Here is a 27,038-nt window from a genome sequence, read left to right as displayed (position 1 = left end):
CCCTTTGAAGGAACTGTTTATTTATCAGTCACCACTTGTGATACCCTTACTCCCTTCCAGTATTCTGATTGGCAAGACCCGGATCATACATATGTCTACACTTGGAGATGGTAGGGGTGGGGTGGGGTCTACCTCATGCAAAATGCATGGCCTATGAATGAAGAAAGGGTAATTTTCTCCAGTGAAAATAAGGGTTCTGTTGCCAGAACAAGGGGAAGTAAACACGGGTCAGGAAAACACAGTATACGTCCACCTTTCATCAACTATCAAGGGCATACAATAGGCACCCAATAAATGACTTATTTTATTAAGGGTAATGAGCATGTAATAGATATCATATAGGGCTCTTTATTTGAAAGTTTCCGACTACCAAAACTGATTTATAATTTCGATTAACCTCTTCTTTTGAATAATTTTGAATTATCTCTTTAACCAATAACTTGAATTTCACATTATAGAGAAAGTGATCTAAGAAGCGGTTAGATGACTGGAAATCATTAAAATGTCTGGAAGGAAGAAATTTGAATTTTCTTTGCAACAGAACATCTTTGAAGCAGTGCATTTTATTCATATAGAATATTACAACTCAGGGAAGATTCTTAAAATCACTCTGTAGCCAAGACACAGATATGGCTCCTCTGCTTATCTGCTTGAAAATGTATCATGATGATGAGACAAGTGTCATGAGTGAACTGGACCCAGAACTGTGAAATTCAGTCAGTCTGTTTTTCCTGAGTTCATATTAACGCCATGTGGAGGTTATCTAAATGGATGCGGTCAAGGTGCTTTGTCATTTATCATTTAAAAATGCTCACTCATCTCTGGAAGTTCTTAGCTTCACTGGCAAATCAAGTGAGAAGTGAAGCTCACTGAATCTATCTAACCATCCCACTTATATGCAGGATAAGTTTAGGTTTGGGGCTTTAAATGTCCTGCAACAATCAGTTATATGGATGAACCATGGACCATTACCTAAGTTTTATCATAAACTCTGCCATTTCTATATGTGCCCTGTGTTATTAGTCTTAGAAATGGTTGTGCTTTGGGGCCAATAAAAAAAAAATCCCCAAACTTCATTCTGACCTTGAATAATATAGATAGAGAATGGAAAATGTTTAGGGATAAGAAAAGACGTGAGAATAATGTCTGTGCTCAAGTGAGGTATTTCTAGCTAGTCAATATTCTCAGACCCTTGAGCATATCCTGAATGATGGCTTCCTCTGTGCTGATTTCTCGCTAAAGTAGCATTCGTTCAGCTTTCATGAATAATCAATTTTATTGGCTGGTAAATGAGACCAACAATTGATCTTGAAGTTATTGGCATCTCAGCCCAATCTTTTCTAGCCCAGTCTAAACTCTAGATTTGAGTACCAATGGAATATTGAGAACTCAGGAGTATCAGAGCAGGTTGGAAAGATACAAGTGCTTTTTAGAGAATGAAGGTTGATTGCTGATCCTAGATTTTACAGACATTAAACGGCTGAACCATTATCTATCTATTATGTAGTAGTTCGTGTAAACTAGTGCTCTGATTATTATTGCTTTATAATAAATTTTCCCCAAAGTGAGTAGCTTAAAATAATCATTTTATTTTGCTCATTACTGAGTGGGTCAGGAAATAGGGAAGGGCTTAGTTGGGCAGCTATTATTTGGGGTCTCTCATGTGGGGTCTTACAGTCAGGTGTTAGCTGGGACAAAGATATCTGGGCAGGACATCCAAGATGGCTCACTCACCCAGCTGCAGTTGATGTTGACTATTGCCTAGGAGCTCAGTAAGGCTGTCTACCTGACTGCGTACACATGGCATCTGCCTGGTGGTTTCAGAAGTAGTCAGATTTCTTACATGGCACTTGGCTTTCCCCAGAGTGAGCATCCTAAGAGAACAAAGAAGAAGCCGCCTGGTCTTTTCTGACCTAGCCTCAGAATTATGCAGCATCACTTCCACAGCATTCTTGTGGGTACAATATCACTAAGACCAGCGCAGGTTCACAGGGAGGGGACATAGACCCTCATCCCTTAAGGGAAGAGTGTCAAAAAAGTTGTACACATGTTTTAAAACCATGACAAAGGGTCTTTGGTGGGCACTTGGAAACATCTTGTTGCCCAAGGTGATTTCTGGGAGTATCCACTGTCCAGATACTTCAACATTCTTTATAATACTTGGAGTTATGGAAACATGATTTTTGGCTCTGTTTTCCTCATGGAGGCCCAGAATCAAATACCAATGTATTATTTCTCTTTTGAAGCAGAGCCAAGAATTTTATCCCAATTGATGTAGGGGGAAAAGAAGAAGAACTGAGAAGCATTTGGATCTGACTCAAGAAATTGGGATGTTAAATCTACCTGTAATGTAAAACCAATCTTACCTCGTGGTCTGTAAATTCTCTACTGAGTTTGACAAGATTTTTTTTTTAACCCAGCAAATGAAAAACCCATTTGGACTACCTCGTTCTTGAATAGCTGCATATTAAAGATAAATATGAGGCCATGAATGATATGTTGTCTGCTTTGTAAAATCAAGAGAATACAAATTGCACAGGCTTCTCTCTCTCTCTCTTTCTCTCTCTTCTTTTTTTAATAAGCAATTTCCTTCTATAGACCTTTAATACTAGCAAACCTGTAAAGGTCTATTGCTGACCTAGATAATCCTATAGAAAAATGAAATCTTTTCAAAGTCAACATTAAAATTCACATAATTCAGAGCTTTCTTTTTCACGGTTTATCTTAGAGTATGCCTGTGGGAGCTGTTTTGCTTCACGTACAATAGTATCACTGCTGGCCCTGTGGTGCTATCTGTTATACAGAAGAGTTCGCTAGTTCATTAATGAATTGATAAGGGCTCAACTACCTGCCCTCAGTTTTATTTCTCTCCTCTGAGAGACAGTCTTTCAGATATGATACAGTTTGTTTATGCCATTTTACATACGATGGTAAGGCATCTCTTTCTTCTTAATTATAGTAGTGGACTATTATTAGCTCTAAGTAGACTAAATTTCAGAGTAGGCACATGTAGGCTTTATTTTAATGGCATCCTACTGAATGATGGTTTATATATTTTGAGCAAATGAATTAAGCTATGTTGTTGCATTTTTATCTGTTGAAAGAAAATGATTCTCCCTGACTGAGTACAAGTGGAATTCAAGATAACCATGAAAATTATTAAATATTACTTTTGTTTTCTGTTTCTCAGGCCAAAATATGGCTGGCAGGTTTTTCCTAAAGTACTTCTTTTAATGTACTTCCTGCTACCATTCTGATTAAAAAGCAAAGCAAAACAAAACAGTCCTCTTCTTATTGTCTGTATGTTCCTATTTTAAAATGACATAATATTTTTTAAATGTAGTGATTTTTCTAATTGCAAGGGTAATACTTTAAGTAAAAACAAGACAAGAATTTAAAAAACCTTCTTATCTCCCTGCCTTAAGATTACAGGCTTATATATTTCAATTAATTTCTAATATATGTAATATATTAGAAATATATGTATATACATGTACACATACATGTGGACTGTATTTGAATCAGTTTCATGGTTCAAAATTCAAAAGATAAAAACGTTAGAAAATTAAAAATCTTCCCCTTTCAGAACCTCAGTTGTCTAGTTCCTTTCCATGGAGTCCCCCAATGTTCTCTGTTCTCTCTTCTTGCAGAGATATTTTAAGCAGATTTAAATAAATTTATGTATATTTTTTCCTTTTTCCCCCTGAGCCAAATAGTAGCTTAACATTCAAATTGTCCTGTGACCTGTTTTTTCATTTTACAATCTATCTTAGAGATATTTCCATATTAGTACAAAATATCCTCTGTTAAAAATGATGTATAACATTCAATATATAAGTATATATAAATATAATACAGATATATAAATATATAAATAATTTATTTAATCAGTTAATAACCAATTAATGGTTATTTAGGTTGTTTCCAATCTTCTGTTTTTGTAATTCTACAATGAGTAATCTTGTGTATTAGTTTACCAAGGCTGCTGGGCCAAAGCACCACAGACTGGGTGGGTTGAACGATCGAAATTTATCGTTTCACAGTTCTGAGGCTAGAAATCTAAAATTGAAGTGCTAGCAGCATTTGTTCCTTCTGAGGGCTGGTAGGGAAGGATCTAGTTCCAGGCCTCTCTCCTTGGCTTGTAGATGACCATCTTTCCCTATGTCTCTGCACATAATCTTCCTTCTATGTGTGCCTCTGTGTTCAAATTTCCCCTTTTCACACCTGTCATAATGGATTAGGACCCACCTTAATGATCTCATTTTGACTTGATTACCTTGTAAGGACCCTATCTCCAAATAAGGTCACGTTCTGAGATACCTGGGGTTTAGGACTTTAATATATGAATTTTGAGGGGGACACAATTCAACCCATAATACCTGTTGTATATGTCACTTTGCACATAATAAAATGTGTTTATTTTTGCACATAATAAAATAATAAAGTGTATCTTGGGACAAATTTCTAGAATTTGGATAGCTGAATCAAAGGTTATATACATTTGTAATTTTTGTAGATATTGCCAAGTTATCCTCTATAAAAATTGCAGCAATTTATAGCTCTCATGAGCAATGGATGAGTATATCTTCTCCCTTAACCTCTTAAATGATGTGTTATTGAACTCTGGGTCTTTGGAAATCTAATAAATGAAAATTGTTCTTGATGTAGTTTTAATTTACATTTCTCATAAATGCATGAACTTGAGTATTTTTTCACATTTTAAATGTATGTTTTTAAAAAAATATGGAATCAAACTGCAAATAACATTTTATAGCTCTTTTTTTTTCCATTTAAGCAATATATAATGGGTATACTTACATATTATGCAACGTTTTTCTACAACAGGCTTTATACTATCCCATTATACATCTGTATCAAAATTTAATTAATTCCCTATTGTTGTACATTTATGTTGTTTCCAACATTTTTGCTTCTAAAATAATGTGGAGATAACTATAGAGATAAATCTTTGGGCACAGCTGGGATAGAAATGAACCCTTTCATTTTTGGAGATAGATTATTGAAGCTGAATTAATAATTAGATGGAGTCATATCAATGCCCATCTTTTAACTCTCCTATTTCCCTTACAAAATGTGTTTGCCTGTGATTTTAAGAAAGTTACTTCTCAGTAGTTGAGGTTGGACTTAGATTTTTTCTCCTGTATTACATCTCAATTTTCCTGTAATAAAATCCATTTGTCTCTGAAATCAACTGTGCCATGTACTACACCATATTGCGAGTATGAGTGGATGGTACTACTTGGGCAGAGCAGCAGACAACACACCTCTGCACATTTGGGGTCTGGTATCTCTCAATTTATAGCTTACATTCATATGTAGAGCTAGACAGAATGATAGCAAACAGTACTTACTGAGGGCTTGAAATATATTAACTCATTAATCTTTTCAACAAAGACATGAGAACTAATGGGAGGAGATAGTAATAGACAATTACTGCTGCAATAACACTGTGTAACAAACTATCCCAAATCTCAGTGCCTCACAATAGCAAGCATTTAATTTTGCTTTGCTCAGGGATTGACATTTGGCTAAGGTTCTACTGTGCTTGGTCAGCATTAGCTGACCTTGGTTCCAATCCACATATTGGGTCCAGATTTATTCTACATTTCTCTCATCCTGATTTGAAACAGAAGCTACCTGTAGAATGTTCCTCTCATGATGGATAACAAGAATATAAGAGGTAAGCCAACCTGTGTAAGCACATTTATGGTCCCCATTAATATTTCACTGGCCAAAGCAAGTATGCTAATGACCCAAATGTGATATCAGCAAGGCAGAGAAGTATGCTTCACTCATAATGGAAGAGAAATGTACAAAAGAGAAATGTACAATTATGTGGTTAATTCTATCAGAGAAGAGCGAAGAATTGGAACCAATAATTTAATCTACCGTAGAGACTTTTGAAGAATGGATGAGTAAGTGACAAATTTCAAAAGTTTCACATAGAGACCAATTCCATTGCTTTTTTTGTTAACACTGTGTCTGAAATCCTACAGGGGTAAAAGTCTCACAAAAGATCTTTTAAATTTGATAGATAATACCAGTTAGGAGCTAAAGAAGGTCCAAACTTCTGAAAGAACAGCCCTGCCTATATACTGATTATAAGGTACTGGGGAAGAAAACAGGTGTTTATATAAATAATTCCATAGCAAGATGTAAGATGGTAAGGGTCCTTCAAAGACCTGTTGCAAGTAAAATGGTAGAGGGATTTACAAAGCAATATTTGGGTTTTCCTGGTTTGATCTTCCAGTTGTTAAGGTTTTTTTGTACTGAAAAATGTAGAAGAAATTGCCTAATAGCTAAATTGGGAAAAATTTTTATTTCCCAGAAATACTGATGTACTTTTTATTATGCATGTTTTAGAAGGAGACTATAGGAGCTCCACAGTTTTAGAAAAACAGATCAATGTGTTTCTTAAGCCTTCTGTCCTTCAACAAATTGAACAGTCTGGAATGTCAAACTGAAAATATGAAAGGAAAAAAATCTGCTACTATGAAGAATCATATCAATATAAATGTAAGACAATGAGATCCATTGCTGAGAAATTTAAAAATCCCTTTAGTCTTTGACTGAATTAAGAAAATGTGAAGTTAGAGAAACAAACAGAGTAATATAGCTGTCTAGAAATAATTCATTTTGGGTCACTTCTTTTAGAAATTATAGAAAATCATTCACCTGTGAATGTAGGAAACCATTGCTAATTGTCAGTCTTGATATGAAAAGAAATACAGCAGTTTGAGAAAAAAAATATTATAGCAATCATCTCAACTTTTATTGTTATTTCGACCTAAATTAACTGAAGAATCATTTTGATGGTGAAAAAAACATCTATTGAGGCTAAGATTGAGTGTATTTCCACACAGCTTCTTTCAGAAATTGAGATAGATTTCTAAAGAAACATTATTTTATCTTCAATGATATAGATGTTTGAATTAATTTTTCCCAACAACTTTCTAAGATTTTTATAGCCTACGTGAGAGTAATAGAGAATGAAATTGATAAACAATGGTATCAGTAAGCTCATTAAAATGTAAAAGAATTTTCCCTCCTGCAAGATGAAAATTCGGGGGGCAGCTAAGAGGAACAGTCTCCACATCCATTTGATATGTTCTAACCCATTAACAAGGATGCAAAAATAATCTAACTGGTTGAAGACAATAATATAATAATTTAGGCTCTTGATTACTGTGTTATCGGAAGACTGTGAGTTACCTTGTCTGATAAGGTACATGTTTAAATTCAAAGTCCACATATACGTATTGGGTTATTCTTCCATCAGGTGAAAATTTTAAAATATGAATCTTTTGTGGTCATACAAAAAGAGCATAAAATTTAGTGTTCCAAGATATGGCTTTGAGTTCCAACTTTGCCATTTATTAATGAGTTACTCAACTTCTCTGAGTCTTAATTTTCTCCTCTATAAAATGGGGATGAAGATGTCAGTTGCAAAGGCTGTGAAAAGTGCGAAATGAAATAATTTTATAATATAATAAATATAATATATAACATAAAAATATAATTTAGTTTATAGTGTATAATTATATATTATATATGAATATAATTGCCTCACACATATTCATAGCCAATAAATTATAGTTACTATTATTATAAGTATTTTCTATCAGAGAGACAACACTTAAAAAATATTTTCTAATTTTAAAAATATACAGATTTGCATATATTTTTGAGTCAGTTAAATGTTGCACTGATATTCTGTGCCATAATCATCTGTCATGACTAGAGGGGCTCACAGAAATGTAAGTGTAAGATAACAGTTACCAATGTAAGATAAAATGGGGAAGAGGGTAATGCATCAGTGAAATAATCAGTATATTAGTTATCTATTGCTGCAAAACAAATTATCCAAAAGCTTATCAGCTTAAAACAATAAATATTTATCACCTTGCAGTTTCTGTGGGTTAGAGATTAGGGAGCAGCTTTACTGGGTGGCTCTGGCTCATGGTCTCTCATGATGGTGCAATGAAGACATTGGCCAGGGCCGCAGCTTTTCGAAAGCTTGACTAGGGCTGGAAGATGCACTTCCAAGATGGTTCATTTACATGGTTGTTGGCAAGAAGCCTCAGTTCCTTGTCATTTGGAATTCCCTTAAGGGCTGCTTGAGTGTCATTATGACGTGGCAGCTGGGTTCTTCCCAAGGAAGTAATCCAAGAGAGAGCAACGTGGAAGCTGCAATGACTTTTATGACCTGATCTTGAAAGTCACACACAGACACTTCTGCATATTTTCTTCGTTGGAAGTGAGTCACAAAGCCAGTGCATCGAAACATCGTGGACATGTTTAAAAACTACAACAGTCTGTGGAAAGTGTACTTTGATTCTGTGTTTTCTTTCTTAGTTTACTGTTATTTTGACATGCGACTAATACGTAAATTGAAACCCAGGGTTTAAATGGCAATGAGAGTTTAGTAGAGCTGATAAGAGTTACTCCTTAGGTAGCAGGAAAGTAAGAAGAGGGTAAGGATTAGAATCTCAATTTGTTAAAACCAGTAAGCCTTCAGTCTCTAAGATTAGAGAATCAGTAAGTTATTTATTCACTCACAAATATTTAATAAATCAATTTTGATGAGACAGGTATTCCTTCATTATCGACCTAAAAATAAAACCAAAAACAGTTAAGGGAGGACTAGTGAAGCCCTAGGAAAAAAAGACTTAGACCATCCATCCAGGAGAAATACCTGAGATTATCAGTCACACGGAGGGTAGTTTTGCAAAGTTATGTTGAGAGATCTCTAAAGCAGGGAAGGAAATCTATAGTTTAAATGTCTCAAAGAAATATAAATCAAATATTGATTAGCTGTGCTAATTGAGAGTATTTGGACTATCCCCAATTTTTTTCCATTTGGCCCTAGATATTATGATTTAGAGAATTCACAATTCTTTTCTTGTTTGAAATGTGTTCTGGAATTATTATTAGGAGATTGCTTTCCCTGGTTATGTGAATTAAGGGGGCTGGAGTGGAGATGGGTAGGTGCACTGTAGCACAAAGGGAAGCCAGCCTTTTGGATTTGCACTTGTCTTATTCTGTTTTCCATCAGTTACAATTGGTAGAGAAAGGTAGTGATATGTGTAGGATCTAAGTTGCATAATTTTTTGACATCAAGAAACAATATTCCATAAGTATACTGAAGAAATAAACACTAGGGGGAAATCTGGAAAGGGAAAAATAGATATTCTGAAGAAAAAAAGGTTTAATTGTATGATATTGAAGAAGGATGTAATTTCAAACCTTTTTTTCTCAGTTTGACTTGAGTGTGAAACATAAGAGAAGAAGAAAGAGAGAGAGAGAGAGCACAAAAATAGTAAGAAGACTGCCAATCTAGATCAATTGAGATTTGGTATTTGAAATGAAAAAGAAAACCCATGTATGTATATATATATATATATATATATATATATATATATATATATATAATATATATATATATATATATATATATATATATATATATATATATATATATATATATATATGGAGGTTATAATAAAATGGTGGGAAAGAAGTAGGTGGACTAAGACTGCTAAGAAAAAAAATGTAGACTCCATCCTACACTGGTAGGGCTAACCTCAGTCTACTGACTTTTCCTACAACTGTCTTCATCTGCAGGCAGGAGAACACTGCCCGGGACTTTGATAGTGGGTCTGTTAGCCACAAATTTAGTGCATAAAGGCATCCAGTAGGAGGTAAGATCTATTTTTGTGGTGGTAAAGCACTTGTGTTGGCATGCCCTAATTGTGTTTGCAGTAAAATTGAAGACGATTACCAGAGTGGGAAATCAGCTGAACGATCATAAATAACGGGTCAAATGAGTGGCAGTGCTGCCCAGTCAACAACATCATTTTTGTGGTCAATGGTGTTTACGGAGCACCCACTGGGTGTCTGGCATAAAGGAAGCAAAGGCCGTGATTCTGAGGGAATTACCAGGCCTGATTTCCGTGGGGCTCCACTGTGCTTTGCTCTGGGGGTGCCTGATTCTTTTGTGCCATTGTTACTGCAAAAATAGTCTTCTACACTCCTGGCCCACCCCTCTGCTTCCTTCTCTCCTCATCTGAGAGGCTTAATTCCCTCCCTGCTAGCTAAACTTCAGTGTGTGGGGCTGGTCCTGACCTTGGTTGGTGGGAATGGGAGGAACTCAAGGTCACTGCTGGGGCGTCTCAGTCTTTATGCTTTGACCTTGAGCCTCTATCAAGGCATATGAATCACTGTATGATACTGCCTCTAGCTCTGATATGCTGGGGAGACTTCCATTGCAAACCAGAGCCTCAAACCTAATAGTCATCCTCTGTGTCTCTCTTTCACACCCCACATCCAGTCCATCAGTGAGTCCTATTGCCCCTACCTTTCACAGATTCCAAATCTGCTACTTCTTCTCATCTCCAGGGTTACTCTCCCACCTTTTGCTTGGACTACTAGAATAACCTCTACTTTCACTCTTACTCTCTCACATAGTGGCCAGAATGAGCTTTAAAAAAAAAAGCTCTTGTTGGTAGGCTCTGACTCCCATCTACAGAATCTTTATACTCTAGTCACATGTGTTTACTGCTATACTGGGAAGAGCCAAGTGTATTCCACCTCACATCTTTACTTGGGCAGTTCCCTCTGCCTAGAATGCTCTTTTCCTAGCTCCTGCTTGGCTGGTCCATCTGACCACTCAGGTCTCTGTTCCCATGTCACCTCCTCAGAAAGTCCTTTTTTTACCATACTATCTACATAACATTTACCTGCTGTCGTTTTCTATACCTTTACTCTGTTTTAATTTCTTCATAGCACTCATCACTACCCAATGGTGTATTATATATTTGTTTATTATCTGTCTCTCCCACTAGACTATAATTACCATGAGGGCAGGGACTTGGTTTTGTTCACCACCATATCCCTAGAACCTAGAACAGTGCCTCACATATTGGAGGCACTAAAAAATATCAGTTGAAAGTATGAATGAACAAATAATAGCTACCATAAAGTTGCTATGTCATTCACAGGCTGATTGTCTCAGATTGCATTTTTTAAAAATGACCACTACATTCTTCCATCCCATATGATCCTTTTTGCACTGTGACTTTGACACTCCTCCCTTTGAGAGGTGGGGTTTATGTTCCCCCTCTTGAATTTGGGCAGGTTTGTGACTGTGGTGGAAGTGATGCTATTTGACATCTGAGACTAGGTCATAAAAAGGTGAAGCTTCCACCTGGTTCTCTTTGAATTGGTCTCTCTTGAAACCCAGCCACGATACAGTTAGGAAGCCCAATCAGACACATGGAGAAGCCACATGGAAGTATTCTGGCTAATGAACTCAGCTGAGGTCCTAGCTGGTAGCCAGCATCAACTGTCAGACATGTGAGTAAGGAAGCCCTAGAGATGGCTGTAGCCCTCAGCCACTGAGTCACCCCCAACATTTGATTCTCCCCAGAGGAGGCTCCTGACATTGTGGAACAGAGACAAGCCATCCTGGCTGTGCCCTTCATGAATTCCTGTGACACAGAAACCATGAGAGATGATTGCTGTTCTATGTCACTTTTTGTTTTGGTTTATTACACAAAAATATATAGCTACAGGGACTTCCCTGGTGGCGCAGCGGTTAAGAATCCGCCTGCCAATGCAGGGGACACGGGTTCGATCGCTGGTCCGGGAAGATCCCACATGCCGCGGAGCAACTAAGCCTGTGCTCTAGAGCCCACGAGCCACAACTACTGAGACCACATGCCACAAAAATTGAAACCCGTGTACCTAGAGCCTGTGCTCCACAACAAGAGAAGCCACCACAATAAGAATCATGCGCACCACAATGAAGAGTAGCCCCCGCTCGCCGCAACTAGAGAAAGCCCGCATGCAGCAACAAAGACCCAACGCAGCCAAAAATAAATAAATAAAATAAAATAATTTTATTAAAAAAAATACATATATAGCTAGAAAAATAAATGAACAAATAACTACCCAACCTCTTTTCACCTTCCCTTTGTGAGGTGTGGGTAGGATGGCAGAAGCTGGAGCAGCCGTCTTGGACTCGGAGATGGAAGCTACCACTTCATTACGCAAAACGACAAGATAAAACGAGCCTGGGTCTCTGGTGCCACAGAGTTTCTGTATCAGTGCTGAGTGACAAGAAATATAATTCTGCCTTGTTTATTTAAGCCTTTGTTATATTTGGGTCTTTGTTATTCATTGCAACAGCTGGAGCCTATATCCTGTCTCATGCAATAACCACCGCCACCACCATTTTGTTAAGGGCTTACTGTGTGCTCGGCACTGTGCTGTACATATGTTGTTTCATTTAATCCTCAATACAACTGTATGAGGTGGGTTGTCTCTTTATTCCCATTTTGCGAAAGGGTAAACTGAGCTCAGATTAAGTAACTTAGCCAGTTTCATAGTTGGAAGTAGCAGGGTTTGGATTTGAAGGCAAATCAAAGGGGCTTTAGAGCCTGAGCTGTTTTAGTTCACTCTTCTGCCTCACATGAGTTTAGCTCAAGCTTTCTTTCAGGGAAGTGGGAAATAAGCCTGTAAAGAGAAGAGGCAAAAGAATAAACTGTCTGCAATAGCTGCTTTGGCAGCAGAAAGGCAGCTCATAGGTGCTAAGATGAACCATTTTTTTTCTCAGCTATGACTGTATACAGGAATAACCATGTCTTCTTCAAACCAGAACAACAAAATATATAAATATACAAATAATCTACCTCAATATAAATATCTCTGTCTTTACCATATTCCGTTGTTGCTGTTTTGCATATATGCAAATGTGTATGTGTATATATATACACATGTACATAGTCATGCACGTGTGCATACATGTATATTCCTGCATGCCTCCTATCATGGTGTTGCCCACTGCATCTTGGGATGCTGCAACTCAGCAGCTGCTAATAACTCAAAATCTAAAAAGAATTTAACAGATGAAACGCTTTTATAATGCTTATTTTAGGTGATGAGGCACTAATGAAATAATATGAACTCCTTTTGAAAAAGGAAGTCCAAATAATTCTATTCATACTTGAGAGATATTACAAATAATACTACCTGTGTTGTAGGGAGAGAGTTACATAATCTCAATTAATCCTCACAACAATCCTAAGGATAGGAACCATTATCCTATTACAGATTAGGAAGCAAAGGCATAGAAAGGTTAAATGTTTTTCTAAAGGTCACACAGCCAGGAGTCCTTCTGTTTGACTGCAAGAGAAGCATGAAAAATACTCCGTTATTTGCTTTTCAGTATGAATGAATTTGTTGTATCAATTCATATTTTACTTATTGATTTACTAGAGGAAAACACTGGAGATGATATCTTAATTACAGTTAAGATATAAGGTCAAAGATATTCTTGCTATTTCTTTTTAAAAGAGGTAAAAGCTGCCAGACTACAATTTAGTTAAATGAAATGTACATGGTAATGCTATCTTCCAATGTTTGAAAGCTGCAAATTATATGGAAGTAGTACAAGGACTATCAAAGTGAATTATGAAATGATATAAAATAAAGAAAAACCAGTCATGTTCTGGAAGGGAAATTCTTATTTGCTGTACCTAATTAGGTAGTCTTTGAGGCAAGAGCTATGAGAGTTGGGTCGTTGAGGAGATGTCAAATGGAACTAGACTCTAGTAAATGACGGAGTTGCAAGATCCAATCCCTCCTCATATGGGCAGTGGATTAACTCATTGGCCTTCCTGCCTCTTCTTTCTCAGCTTTTGCGGTTTTATCCAGAGATAGAAATGTTTCTTGTGAACCTTTTGTGTAGTTTTGGCTAGGATGCGAGATTTTCATTTTTTAATTTTTAATAAAGTGATCTCTGAAGAGCACCCCAGACTTTGCTGATTTCCTTCTCATCAGGCATACGGTGTATTCCAGAAATTCACAAATTCCTTCTATTTTTCACTGAGCTTTGGGATGAAAAGAATATGAGTTGGTTTTGTAAAATCTGGTGGGGGGGGGCTGTTTGTGGGATTATTATGGGATTATTTTAGTATCAAACTAGAGACCAGACATCATGGTCTGTATACCCCGTTTTAATGGACTGATTCTCTTTATTACATCTTCTGTGTCTTAGTTCAGGCTGCTGTAACAAAGTATCATAAACTGGGTGGTTTATAAATAACAGAAATTTATTTCACACGATGCTGGAGGCTATAAGTCCGAGATCAGGGTGCCAGTATGATCGGGTTCTGTAAGGATTTTTTGCAGGTTGCAGACTACCAACTTCTCCTTGTATCCTCACATGATGGAAAGAGAGGGCTAGAGAGGTCTCTGGAGTCCCTTTATAAGGGCACTAATCCCATTCATGACAGTTCTACCATCATGTCCTAATTACCTCCCAAAGGCCCCACTTCCTGATAACATCACATTGAGAGCTAGGATTTCAATATATGAATTTTGGAGGAGCACAAATATTCAGTCCATTGCATTCTATTTCTCCTTGTTTCTGACAAGTGTCCAAGCATTAATGGGATCAATCAGTTGTTACACGTTTAGAGCTCTACAATTTGGAGTCATTTTGGATTTATGGACTTCTGAAGCACGTAAGATTATTAAAGTACATATACTTACAAGCAATACAAGTCCTTAAAGCAATATCAAGAAATAAAGTCATTACCACATTTTGTTTCAAACAAATCTTTATCCTGAATGGTTATATCTCATGACCCTTTATTGGGTCCCTACCAGGATGTGTCCAGACTACTTTGCCAGCTTCTCCAGTTTTCTTTCTACCTTTTCAGGTTGCAACATATTTGTTGAACACAGACCATGTGCTGCATGCAACAAGAGGCCTTAAATATTAAGACATGACTCCTGCCCTCAAGGAATATTCAGCTCTTTAGATCAGCAAATTAATCAAACCCCGTCATATTAGTTATCTGTTGCTATGTTACAAGTTACCTCAAAACTTAGCAGCTTAAAACAACAAACATTTATTATCTCACTGTTTTTGTGGGTCAGGAATCTAGGCAGAGCTTAGTGGGGTGGTTTGGCTCAGAGTTTCCCATGAGGTCACAGTCAAGTTGTCAGCTAGGGCTGCAGGCGACTGACGGCTTGACTGGGGCTAGAGGATCTGCTTCCAATCTCTCTCCTGTTGTCACTGCCAGACCTCGGTTCCTTGTTGGCTGTTGGCTGAATGCCTCAGTTCTTCAACATGTGGACCTCTGCATAGGCTGTTTTAGTGCCTTCACAACATGGCAGCTGGCTTCTCTGGGAGTGAGTGCTCATCTCTGAAGTGGTGTGCTCATTTCTGCAGTATTATACATGAGGTAGAATAATGACCAATCTGTACATGAGGAAGGGAAGTATTCACAGTTGTGAATACCAGCAGGTAGGGATTATTGGGGGCCATTTTACAGGCTAGCTCCCAAACAGGTTTTTCTGAATATTCCTTATCTTGAATAATACCATTGTCATCACCCAGTTTCTTAGTGTAAAAGATTTAGATTCATTTTCTAGATGTTCTCTCTTATTCACTCTATCAATCCTATCAATCACCAAGTTACAGATTCTACTATCTTAATATCCTTTTCATCTTTCATCCTTACTATTATTGCTTTAGTTCTGACCCTTAGCATCCATTTCGAGGGCATTTCCAATGACTATCTCTTGCTTGATTTCTCTTTTAAATAGGTTGAGTCATATGGAATTGCCATTTTTTTGGAGTCAGTTTCAGCAGTGTATTTGTCAACTTGAGCTGCCATAACGAAAATACCATAGACTAAGTGGCTTAAACAACAGCAATTCATTTTCTCACAGTTCTGAAGGCTAGAAGTCCATGATTAAGGTGCTAGAATGGTTGGGTTCTGGCAAGGATCTCTCCTTGGCTTGTAGATGGCCACAATCTCACTGTGCTCACATGACTCTTCTTTGGGTGTACACAGAGAGAGAGAGATAAAAGGAGCGAGATAGTATTGTGGTGTCTCTTCCTCTTCTTATAAGGGCACCAATCCCATCATGTGGGCCCCACCTTCATGAGCTCACCTAAACCTAATATTCTCTCAAAGACCTGATTTCCAATATCATCACATTGGGGATTAGGACCTCAACATATGAATGGGGCTGTGGCACAATTCAGTCCATAGAAGGCAATTTCACATGATTCAACCTAACATTTGTTTGCAAGAGTAATACATGTTCATGACAGTAAATCAAAGATACAAAATGACAGAAAGATGAATATAAAAATCATCAATAATTCCACCACCTGGGGATAAGTACAATTACATTTTTATGTGTTTCCCAGTTTTTAAATGTATATAATTTTCTGAAGAGTGAACTTATACCATATATTTAATTCTGTTCTCTGAACTTTCATTTAATATTATTTCTTGGGCAATTATCCGTATCATTCAACATTTTTAGAAACATTTTAAATGACAGTGACATATTTCATTTATTTAACCATTACTTTTTTGTTGAACATTAAAATAATTTCTAATTTTTCAGAAATAAGGCTGTGGGAAGAAATATCACTGATCATATACTTTTGTCTGCACACCTCTATTCTGTTACTGTTGATTCCTAGAAATAGCATGATTGGGTCAGAGGGTATGACCTTTTTGTTAATCCAAAAAAAAAAAGTTCTTACTTGATTTGCATAGCTTTTGGGAAATTTACCCACTTATTATGCTACTGGGGTGAGTATTATTATTAATTTTTATCATTATTATTTAGTAATTTGACAGGTCAAAAAAATTGTCTAATTGTTAACAGTGACCTCCTCACTGATCTTCCTGGAGCCATATCCCATTCCAGATAAGCCTCCACAGTGCTGCTAGAAAGATTTTTCTTTAAAATTCAAACTTGATCATACCACTTGCATACTAAAGCCAATCATTGGTTCCCCATTCCTTAGCAGGTCAAGCCCTTGGTCTAGGGAATTTTATCAGCCCTTTCATAACATGACTTTTGCTTATATTTCCAGTCTCATTTTTACCCTCTCTACCATATCTTCCTCTTGAGTAAAATTAAACCATTTACAGTTCTCTAAAATGCCTGTTTCGCATTTCTTTTCCTTTCCACGTGTTATTCTCTCTGTCTTGAATGCCTTTCCCCTCTTGGTTTGCAGCACTCACAAACCCTTTTCAGAGAGAAGGGAGGAGATGGATGGGGTGTTCCATTCCTGAAAATGGGAGTGCTACTGTGATCAGCACTATCCTGGACCTTCCTATCCTTGTTCCCATGGAGATTTGTTCCAGCCTTTCACATGGCAACTACACTTCTGCTCTCTGTAAAACCCCTTACATCATGATGTGCCTTCTCCCAATAATTTCTTCTAAGTAGCTTTCATAACATTTTTGTTGAATCTCCCTGGCTGCACTGGTGTTTACACTACCCTTCATATTGCCAAAGGATATCTTTCAGTCCCCATTTGCCTGATTCTGTCTTCTCAAACACTTCTTGAAGGCACCCTGAACTTCTATAATACTTGCATTTTAGCATGGTGTTGTCACTTAGTTATGTATTGTTAAGCACTGCATGTCAAAGATGCTTTTGAAGATACAAAATAAATTTCCAGTACTCAAAATACTAGTAAAAAGAGAAGCAAGAATACGTATTATAGAACACTCTCAACTCAAAGTTGAATGGTAGAGTGCAGTAATGGGGACTCATATTCATTGGCTGAGAGGGTCTAGAATACATTGCTGTGTTAATGCTTATTAGCTATATGCCTACAAATATACTCAAGACATGGGAAATTATTTATTTATAGTACTTTTAATATATCGTCATTATATATGTGTTTACATATTTTAAAATAAACTATTACAGTGACAAATAGTTTCTTAAAGAATCAGAGTTTTTCAACATGGTATGTGTGATATAAACCAAGTCCTATTTGTATTTAAAACTGTGCAAGTATCATCTCCTCTAGGAAATCTTGCCTGACACTTTCCTTCCTCTGTGCCTCCTTTTATATGATTGACTTGTATTGATTTGTGATTTGCTGAAAGGTTGAGGTGTTTTATGATAAATTACAGATATAATCATCATGACCAAACTTTGATTGAATCAAGGAATCACAAAGTTGGACAGGATTTTAGATGTCACTTTGTCCAACCTCTCATTTAGCAAAAGAAGAAGTGCTGTTGCTGGTTGATGGTCACATTATGTTTGCTATGATAGCTTTCATTGTTAGAAAAGTTATCCCTCATGTTGAATAGAAAACTTCTCTGAGTGACAAGCACTTGTGGGTCTGAGTTTTAACTCTACAGAATGAATCCAACTCCCTTTTCACAAAATAGACCTTCACATGGTTGAGCCCAGCAAGAACATCTTGAGCGTTCTCTTTATTTTTATTTATTTATTTTTTATTTAAACATTTTAAATTTAATTTATTTATTTTTGAGTCTTCTCTTTTTTAGGCTAAACATCTCCAGTTCTTGCACAGTTTTGGTGCGGGTAGAGCAGGGGCTGGTGTGTTTGGATTTCTTGCCTTCTAAAGCAACCTCATTATCTCTTTCATTTCACTTTCCTTTTCTGGGTATTTTAAGAGTTTATCTATAAGCTAAACTTTACGAATTAGCTATGACTCCTTTGGCTGCAAGTAACAAAAAACTAATTCAAACCAACTTAAATAAGACAAGTCTCATTCAACTGGCAAGTCTAAGGGGTGGCTTCAGGTAAAACTGGAATCTGGCATGCAATACCACCCGGGCTCCTTTCATCTCTCTTCACCTCTAAGCTCTGTTTACCCCTGTTTGACTTAATTCCTAAGTGGCCAAGATAACCAGCAGCCCCACACAGCTACCATTATAGCTTGTGATCATGGAAAAAGGGGGACTGTCTTTCATGGTCTCTCTGACAAACTGTCTGAAGGAATTGGCTCAGCTTGGGCCATGAGCACATCTCTGAACAAATCACGTGGCCAAATAGCTTGGAGTACTTTGGTCAAGCCTGTTTTCTCTGAACACCTTCTTCACCTGCCTCTTTGGGCAGGAACACATGTGGTTAGCCCCATCAGAGCCACCTGAATTGAGAAAGATTACTCTGTTACAAGGTCAGGGTTGGTTACCCAAAGGAGGCAATCCTGAGAAGACAAGCATACATCTACCAAGTTACTTAACAGGCTATTCTAGAAAGGCCATGGCTCAAACATTTGAAGTCCAAAATGCAGAAATGATATGGCTGGGCAAAAACAGATGCAGTGATCAGATGGAACACCTTTTTATAATATGCAAGCCATTTTCTACTCAAAGTTTCCCAAAGGTACTTCATACATTATCAGGACTCAAACCATATTTTATTGTAATATTGAGAAGCTGCCTACAATGTGCTTAGGTTAATATTTTTAAAAAGTCATTTTTCCTCAAGAGCACAGTATATTGGTTTATGGTCATAGTGCTCACTTGCTTATATGTCTGAGTTATACTTCATTGTTTGAAGCAAGGTCATACATCCTGTTCCATTTCTAAATCTATTCTGATTTGAAAGATTCCCTTTTGTGAGACTCTTCTTTATGATATTTAAAAACTACATGGAGAGATGGAGCCTGAGCTAGATTAAAGTTGTACAAATCTGATTAACATCATCTGCTCTGTTTCAAAGGTCAGGTGCACTCAACGAATTTGCTTTGAAATTATTTTGTTTATTTTGTGGGCATATACATCATGAGCTTTTTCTAAAGGTCAAAAGTAGAGTTTGTTCTTGGATTCTAAAGCAATCTGATTTCCATTTGCAGTGTGCTTTGGTGACCCTAAATGCAGAAGCAGGCCCAGTTAAGTCATACTTCCAGTTTGTGTTTGGTTTAATTTTCTCAAGAAGAAAATCCCTCCTAGATTAAGGCAGTGCTGAAATATCATTTTTTTTCTAAATTACTTTTATTTTCAACTAGGTTCATAAGAGAATGCTACTCATAAATGACACCTGAACTCTGAATGTCGGTTTCATGGACATTCTGTTTTCAAAGATGTAGAAGCATTTTAGTCAGCTAGTGTCTCATCTGGAAACTAGAGCAAAGGTCAGAAAAGTTAGGACTCCTGGGTTTTATTGACATTTACATGGTAGGGGTCCTGAAGCTTTATTAATTAGTGTATGCAAAGTCACTGTGTGCTTCATAAAGAAGAGGTTCCAATAAATTATACAGTCTTATTTACTATTCAAAAAAATCAAGGATCTAGTTATATACACCAAGTATTTTTTCATTAATTATTTTAAATGATTTTTTTCCCCTTACCATATGTACTTTGCAAAGATAAAAAGAAAATCTCTCAAAGTATTTTGTATTCATGTTCATTAACATTCCAGTGGAATAATAAACCTCAAAACGATTCATGTATGAATCAGTGAGGCATGGCTAATTACAGTTTTCAGCCACACAGCCAATAACATTCACCATGAAACACGGCGTCTGTTAAATACATCTCTCTGAATTTTTGTTGGGGGAGAGTGCTAGGAAATAGGGAGGTTGCAAACTGCAATTTAAAAATGTCTAAATATTTTAGGGGCTTGTATATTATAAATCTCTTTCAGGCAAGTATTTATCACAAGCATGACATCCTGTTATCAAAACAGACAAAACCCCCGCAGATTTGCTTTAAAAACAAAACAGAAACAACCACAAGTCCTGAGAATGGACCATGTTCTGTATGAAAACAGAAGAAACTTCTTGAAACATGAGGAAATATGATTTACCATACATTTAAAAAATACATTTAATACTGAATTTTAGAATTTTCCTACTCCTTACAAAATCATCTTGATACTATGGCTCTCTCCAGTCCACAAATATATTAAAAAGGTGAAAATCTGAAAAGCACATAGCGGACACAGTAAAAGTCGAATGTCATGACTAAAACACTCAAATTTAGAAGCAATTTTGTAATGCATATTCAAAATCTTTTCTATTACATTTGTGTTTAAAATATTTTCCCTTAATGTCATCCATATTGTTGACTACCCAAAGACTACATGAATAAAAACATTAGCATCCACATTTTATTTTTTAATTTAAATTAGTGTTACTTCAACGACATAACTAATATATGGTAAAAAAAAAAAGTTCAGAAGTCAAGAACAGTATAAAGTATTTAGAATAGAAGATACTTATGCCACCAATCCCATCTCATTGCTCCAACAATCTCATTGTTCACAATCATTTGGGATGCTCCCAGAAGTTTTCTACACAAGTGCAAGTACAAATCCACAATCTCTTATCTGCAATTCTGAAATCCAAAACGGTCTGAAAACCAAAAGGCTGACCTGATATGGGGGTATTTATACTTTGTTTAGCCAGTATGTGTTTCGTTGCAGAAATATTAACGTTTGATGACAGGGTGCTATCCCAAGACTGTTCCAGGAATGTTAGACACTAAATGGTATAAGCACATATTACCTTTCTAAAAACCAAAAAATTGTTAATTTCCAAAACTGACCTGTCCCCAAAATTCTGGATGAGTGATTACAGACCTTGATAATTATGTGTGTAACACACAATCCTTTCGTTTACACAAATAGATCATACCATATATACTGTCTGGCAAATACTTTTATGGAATAGTTTAACATTTTCCCTTAAGACCTTACCATGGCCTACATGGTCTGGTTTCTTGTGACCTTTAACCTCATCTCTCATGACTTTTCCTCTCATTCATTTTTCTCCAGCCAAATGGGCCTCCCTGTTCTTCTTCCACCATGCCAAGCTTATTCTTATTTAAGGCCTTTGCACTTACTTTTGCCTGTCTGGAATATTCTTCTGTAGATTTCCTCACGGTTGGCCTCCTCACTTCATTGAGATCTCTGTTCAAGTGACTCCTCTTCCAAGAGGCCTTCCTGACCACCCTATCCAAGAGAAGACCATCCATCACTTTTTTAGTCCCTCACTCTGCTTATTTTCATAGCATTTTAAAAAATCAATACCTGTGATATATCATGAATTTGTGTATTAGTGTATGGTCTATTTTTTCTACTATAAGTTCCACAAGGGTAGGAATTTTTTTGACTTATTTACTGTTGTACCCCTAGCACCTTGAACAATGCCTGACATTTAGTGGGTGCTCAATAAGTATTTGTGGAATGCATTTTTTCTTTTGCCTTCAAGTTAAGCAATTCATTCGATAGTTAATAAGGCTCTCGGTTGCTCTTATGGAAAATTAAGAAGGATGTCTACCAAACTCTCATGGGCTGACCCTTGGGACACTTCCAGCATCTTTCACCACTGCCCTACCTCCACTCTAGCTCAGGGACTGGTGAATCTACTCTGCCTGAGCTCTGGCACTTGCCATGTGCTTCCTCTGCCTCTGCCTAGAACCCCCTTTCTCCTCAACTGTAGGTAGAAAAATTGACTCATTCTGGTATTGATTTCTATGCATTACGTTGATTTGCTCACCTGTTTACGTGTTTATGGCCTCCATTACAGTACAATACCAGGGACTGTGTCTGATTCATTGGTGATTCCTGTCCCCTAGCACAGTGACTGGCCCAGAGTAACCCTCAATCCATGAAAAACTAAGTTGAATTGAAGTTGCACCCCATTCTGAAGTAAATTCTCTACTAAGGAAATATACTTTTTAATTTTTAGGAAATGCTTTTAGTCGGTTTTATCCTCTAGAATGAAGAAATGCCTTTAAAGCTGCAGTGAAACCAGGGCAATGTGTTTAGAGGCATAATTTCTTGAAGGAGAGTGATAAAAAATCATAGCTTAACTCTGAGCCACCCTAGTGAGATCACAGCTTGGACACTGAGCTTAGTTTTATGTACCTTATGTTCTAGGTAACTGGAAGATGATTGCAAAAGATGGCAGTAAGAAGGATTAAGTGTGATTATTTATGAGGCATAGTTAAAAGGAGACAGCATGCATATGTTCACTAACTATAGGGAATAGACTGGTCTCTAAATATCTGATGAACAAATCCACCCAAGGAATATATTTAACACAGAACAACAAAAGGATAAATAAGATGAGAGAATTTTTAAAAAGATAGGGGAAAAATTTAGAGAATTTTCAGCGTATCATGAGGTAGCTCTTACTAACAATCAGAATTCTCCAATAGCAGCCAAAAAGCTGAGTGATTATGGGGTGAGAAATTGTGAAGGAGGTGGGAACATTTGGGTACACCTGAGTTTCCCAACCTTTTTATACTTTGTATTATGACGCATCATTTTTTCTTTATTCTAGTACAGTATTTTTATATTGGATATGATTTTTTCCAATTAAATAAATACTGCCAAGACTCTTGTCCAAAAGTCTGGATTATAACCTGTAATATATGGCTGAGATGAATTATGTAAAGGGTTCAACTCTTTGACCTCTAGGCCTTTCCAGTTTTGAAATTCTGTTTCCATGGTAAAGATTTCTTTGTAGGTCCTGTGAGCTGTTGGGAGTGTTCGACTAAAGCAGAAGAGTATGTGACGACCAGGTTTTTACACATCAGGGTGGTCCTAAGCTTTGTGATAATGAGAGGTTATTGTGGGGTTACTTTTGTCTCTTTACTTTATGGCTTAGCTGAATGCAGTGAGTGGTACAAATATCAGGCCCTTGTAGTACCTACCCTGTTTGCTTTTGTGGCCATAACATAGTCATTCTTTTACCACATATTTATTGAGTACTTACTATTGAATAAGACAAAAACAAACTTCTTGCCTTCAGAGGCTTACATTCTATTTAGAGGTGAAAGATGATAAACAGAAAGACATAAATAGGGACTATAATTTCAAGTAAAGCTACTTGCTATGAAGAAGTGCTATTATGGCACAACCCACAGAAGTCTTTCACAAAACTGACTTCTACATTTCTCCAAAGGAGATATATGAAAGGCCAACAGGTACATGAATAGATGCTCAACATCATTAGTCATTAGGGAAATGGAAATCACAACCACAATGAGGTATCACCTCACACCTGTTAGAATGATCATCAACAAAAAGACAAGAGATAAAAAATGCTGGCAAGGATGTGATGAGAGAACCCTGTGCACTGTTGGTGGGACTGTAAACTGGTACAGCCATATGGAAAACAGTAAGGAGGATCCTCAAAAAATTAAAAATTGAACTACCAGATGATCCAGTGATTTCACTTCTGGGAATATATCCAAAGGAAATGAAAACACTAACTCAAAAAGATATATGCACTCCCATGTTCATAGGAGCATTATTTACAATAGGCAAGACATGGAAACAACCTAAGCGTCCATCAATGGAGGAATGGATAAAGAAGTTGTCAAATATATACAATATTATATGGAATGTCATAATAATGGAATATTATGCAGTCATAAAAAACAAGGAAATCCTGCTGCTTGTGACAACATGGATGGACCTTGAGGGCAGTAGGCTAAGTAAAATAAGTCAGGGAGAGAAAGACAAACTGTATGATCTCACTTATATGTGGAATCTAAAACAAAGAACAAAAAACAAAAAAACCCACACCAAATTCATAGAAAAAGATCAGATTTGTGGTTACCAGAGGCAGGGGCTTGGGGGAGAGGGAACTGAGGAAGGTGGTCAAAAGGTACAAACTTCCAGTTACAAGATAAATTAGTACTAGATGTGTAATGTAGAACATGACTACAGCTGCTGTACTAACACTGCTGTACGATATATAGCAAAGTTAAGACAGTACATCTTAAAGAGTTCTCATCACAAGGATAATTTTTTTCCAATTTTTTTCTTTCTTTTCATTTTATCTATATGAGAAGATGAATGTTAGCTGAATGTATTGTGGTAATCATTTCACAATATATGTAAGTCAAACCATTATGCTGTAAACCTTAAATTTATACAGTGATGTACGTTAATTGTATCTCAATAAAACTGGGAAAAAAACTGTCTTTTAGGTCTAAAGACACAGTTTATGCATTTAATGCTAATTTCTCAAAAATCTTTACTTATGTTTCTTCAATATCATGAAATGAACAACACATTGTCTCCAGCAATATTTCTTTAATTTCCCTTTTCCCCTTTTCTTGATCTCATTCCTCCCCTCTCTACTAAACCCCAGTTCGTCTGAAGCTTCTCCTTAAGTCCCCAAAGAGTTCCCAGTGTAAAAGAGGTTTTTGTTGTTGCTGTTTTTGTTCAGTTTGTTTGTTTTAGTGAGGATTTAGAAAGTGCTGTCTATTTTAACTGTTCACATGATGAGGTATACAAGGTGGTAGGCTGCTTGGTTTTTTTGTTCATTTGGTTGGTTCTTTTTGTATGTATTTATTTAATTTTGAATTATTCTTATTCTGCTAGTCTCAGTGATAAAAGCTTGTGGTGAACCAAAGCCACCTGTAGCAGATAGTACTGGTGCCCCACCAGTACATGGCAGCACCTGTATCTCTGGCTTCCTCAGGCCACTGAGCAACTCTGCCTTTCATACAGTATGATGAAGAGCCAGGGACTTAACAGCCCCTGAAAACAGCCCCCAATCATTGACTGATGGGAGATGGTGTTTAAACAATAGGGTTTTTTTGTCCCTTTGGTGGGATAGCTCAATCTAAGGCATGGGTTCCACATTGTTTCCTAGAGCTCCCCAGGAAGATTAAGCTCTGATCACCCCGAGCAGTAACATGCTTGATAGCGCACCTTCTTTGCCTGTCTTCCCTTCCCCATTTCACTTTCCTATTCTCCCACTGCAGTTTCCTGCAATTACCTCCTAAATAAACTACTTGCACTTGAATACTTGTCTCAGGATATATTTGTGGGAGAACACAAACTAAGATGTCATCTCCAGGTGATTACTAATGAAGCTGCAGATCAGACAGTTATCTCCCCACTGATTATCTCGGCACTTGGATGTCCTGGGTCCAAGGCAAGTGCCGTATCTTTTTTTTTTTTTTTAATTTTTGAATTTTTTTTTTTACACAGCAGGTTCTTATTAGTCATCCATTTTATACACATCAGTGTATACATGTCAATACCAATCTCCCAATTCATCACACCACCACCACCACCTGCCACCGCTTTCCCCCCTTGGTGTCCATACGTTTGTTCTCTACATCTGTGTCTCAATTTCTACCCTGCAAACCGGTTCAAGTGCCATATCTTAAAGCTCTCTGTGAAAGTATGTATTGCTGAAGGTCATGCCAATCAGACAGCGTCATTCACAGCTGAATATGCATATGTTCATAGTAGGTTGCCAGACAATGGTTTAATAATCATTAGATACCACTGTTTAGATCCTAAGTATGTTCATGATATTTACCTTTTGATTGCTAAGTAGGAGATGTAATGATTATAGGCTGATACTTTCTCAGGAGAAGAGTCTAGTTGTTGAGCTTTCCAGTTTCATATGGTTCAGTAATTTCTTCCACATTTAGTCTGGCTACTGACATCTGTGTTGAAATCTCTCATGCTAATCAGCCTGAGAAAAGCTGGGACTGCTTTTTTCTCATAAAAGCTAGAAAGAACTGCTGTATTATAGGAAACAACCCCAAATTAACGGAAGATTAGGGTAGGAAGCCTGGACAGGGGTTTTAATCCCTGTGCATGAAATTAGTCTGTACACATATTGATCACATTTCTGCTGTTTTAACTGCAATTGTTTTCAATTTCACCTAGTTATTCACAATTCTCTATTATTTTATGTGGCCACAGTGTCTGTGTGATGATCTGGAAACTGACCATAATCCACTGTGACATTCTCTGAGTCAAGCTTCCTAAGACATCAGTATTTCACACCAGGACATTTTGTAGGACACCTCGCTACTATCTGTGGGGTTCAAACATCAGAAAGGATGTGAGATCTAAGACTTGGTGTAATCGCCTGCATGTAATGAAGCAGGCCAAAGAAAAAAGTGAGAGAAAAAAAAACAAAAGGAAATGGTGTCAGGGAAAGTAGGGACATATCTAAGTGTTTGTCCAAGTGTAATTGCTCTTTGTTTCTCTCTTTTAAATGTAAAAGATGACTGGCAAATGTCTCTTTTTCCTTGGCACCAGGATTGGGAGGAAAGAAAAGGGAAGGAGGCAATCTTGAAGAAGAGAGGTAGCTATAAGAAGCAGCACGGTGTAGTAACAAGAGTCTGAAGGCCAGGATTCTAGTCCCTGTTTATGAGCTGTATGCCTTTGTGAAATTATTTAGCTGTTCTATAATTTTCAGTTGCATTTTTTGC

At 37.0% G+C, this 27,038-nt stretch overlaps 1 long non-coding RNA gene across 1 annotated transcript in view; it reads right to left on the bottom strand.

Annotated features, from left to right (window-relative positions):
• The window catches only part of LOC132374166 (uncharacterized), a 53,566-nt gene extending 31,781 nt beyond the window's left edge, over positions 1 to 21,785 (bottom strand). The window contains exon 1 of the long non-coding RNA XR_009505594.1: positions 21,681 to 21,785. This is a non-coding gene — a long non-coding RNA (uncharacterized LOC132374166). The remainder of the gene's footprint in view (positions 1 to 21,680) is intronic.
• Positions 21,786 to 27,038: the final 5,253 nt, after the last annotated feature.

This window comes from Balaenoptera ricei, chromosome 11 (genome assembly GCF_028023285.1).
Source record: "Balaenoptera ricei isolate mBalRic1 chromosome 11, mBalRic1.hap2, whole genome shotgun sequence".
In the NCBI taxonomy this organism is placed as follows: domain Eukaryota; kingdom Metazoa; phylum Chordata; class Mammalia; order Artiodactyla; family Balaenopteridae; genus Balaenoptera; species Balaenoptera ricei.
The sequence above is the reverse complement of the archived record's forward strand: the minus strand, read 5'-3'. Positions and strand labels throughout refer to the sequence as shown.